This window comes from Sander lucioperca, chromosome 8 (assembly GCF_008315115.2).
Source record: "Sander lucioperca isolate FBNREF2018 chromosome 8, SLUC_FBN_1.2, whole genome shotgun sequence".
NCBI classification, from domain to species: Eukaryota; Metazoa; Chordata; class Actinopteri; order Perciformes; family Percidae; genus Sander; species Sander lucioperca.
In genome coordinates, this window is record NC_050180.1 from 35,456,681 (window position 1) to 35,458,661 (window position 1,981).

At 43.7% G+C, this 1,981-nt stretch overlaps 3 non-coding genes across 3 annotated transcripts; all 3 read right to left on the minus strand.

Annotated features, from left to right (window-relative positions):
* Positions 1-526: 526 nt before the first annotated feature.
* Positions 527-600, minus strand: trnan-guu. The gene has a single exon. It is a non-coding gene; the product is annotated as a tRNA-Asn (tRNA).
* Positions 601-1,141: 541 nt separating this feature from the next.
* On the minus strand, positions 1,142-1,216 carry trnan-guu. The gene has a single exon. It is a non-coding gene; the product is annotated as a tRNA-Asn (tRNA).
* Positions 1,217-1,757: 541 nt separating this feature from the next.
* On the minus strand, positions 1,758-1,831 carry trnan-guu. Its single transcript has one exon. It is a non-coding gene; the product is annotated as a tRNA-Asn (tRNA).
* Between the last annotated feature and the right edge of the window lie 150 nt (positions 1,832-1,981).

Below are 1,981 nucleotides of genomic sequence, written 5' to 3' on the forward strand. Positions count from 1 at the left end.
TTGAAGGCGGGCGCTTGATCTTCAAGCCACTTCCACTTGCATTTGCTATATTACTTTTAGAGGTTAAGGTGCACATGTATGCTCATCAGGGTATTTTCCTGTTAATCAAAAATTGGGAAAGCTGACTCACGCGGACATGTGGAAGCTGGACGCACACTGCATTTTTGTTATATTTCAATTGGACTCTGACTTTGAATTCCTATATTTAGCATACAAGTATATTCCGTAAGTGAAGATGTAGCAGTCATTTTGCTACTGGTTTCTTGGTCACATCGACTAGCATGGTTATTGACATGAAGTTGCCCATCATGTACCACAAAACTGTCGGATGGGGCCTCATATGTTTGCCTATATTTCATCCAGTGACCTGCATACCAATGACCCTAATGAGTGATAGGTACATGGTTTGCAATACTCTACCTTCTGAAAGAGGTCACGCCACTTGTGTTATCTTTGAGCTGGTCTATATTCTCCGCAGAAGGATAGAGCCCAGAGTTGGCTCATTCCTGGTTATTTAAGCACAAAACGTCCCTGGGTGGACTTGAACCACCATCCTTTCGGTTAACAGCCGACTGCGCTGACCTATTGCGCCACAGAGACTACTCCTGCCTGTCTTGAAGGCGGGCGCTTGATCTTCAAGCCACTTCCACTTGCATTTGCTATATTACTTTTAGAGGTTAAGGTGCACATGTATGCTCATCAGGGTATTTTCCTGTTAATCAAAAATTGGGAAAGCTGACTCACGCGGACATGTGGAAGCTGGACGCACACTGTATTTTTGTTATATTTCAATTGGACTCTGACTTTGAATTCCTATATTTAGCATACAAGTATATTCTGTAAGTGAAGATGTAGCAGTCATTTTGCTACTGGTTTCTTGGTCACATCGACTAGCATGGTTATTGACATGAAGTTGCCCATCATGTACCACAAAACTGTCGGATGGGGCCTCATATGTTTGCCTATATTTCATCCAGTGACCTGCATACCAATGACCCTAATGAGTGATAGGTACATGGTTTGCAATACTCTACCTTCTGAAAGAGGTCACGCCACTTGTGTTATCTTTGAGCTGGTTTATATTCTCCTGCAGAAGGATAGAGCCCAGAGTTGGCTCATTCCTGGTTATTTAAGCACAAAACGTCCCTGGGTGGACTTGAAACCACCATCCTTTCGGTTAACAGCCGACTGCGCTGACCTATTGCGCCACAGAGACTACTCCTGCCTGTCTTGAAGGCGGGCGCTTGATCTTCAAGCCACTTCCACTTGCATTTGCTATATTACTTTTAGAGGTTAAGGTGCACATGTATGCTCATCAGGGTATTTTCCTGTTAATCAAAAATTGGGAAAGCTGACTCACGCGGACATGTGGAAGCTGGACGCACACTGTATTTTTGTTATATTTCAATTGGACTCTGACTTTGAATTCCTATATTTAGCATACAAGAATATTCCGTAAGTGAAGATGTAGCAGTCATTTTGCTACTGGTTTCTCGGTCACATCAACTAGCATGTTTATTGACATGAAGTTGCCCATCATGTACCACAAAACTGTCGGATGGGGCCTCATATGTTTGCCTATATTTCATCCAGTGACCTGCATACCAATGACCCTAATGAGTGATAGGTACATGGTTTGCAATACTCTACCTTCTGAAAGAGGTCACGCCACTTGTGTTATCTTTGAGCTGGTTTATATTCTCCTGCAGAAGGATAGAGCCCAGAGTTGGCTCATTCCTGGTTATTTAAGCACAAAACGTCCCTGGGTGGACTTGAACCACCATCCTTTCGGTTAACAGCCTACTGCGCTGACCTATTGCGCCACAGAGACTACTCCTGCCTGTCTTGAAGGCGGGCGCATGATCTTCAAGCCACTTCCACTTGCATTTGCTATATTACTTTTAGAGGTTAAGGTGCACATGTATGCTCATCAGGGTATTTTCCTGTTAATCAAAAATTGGGAAAGCTGACTCACGCGGAC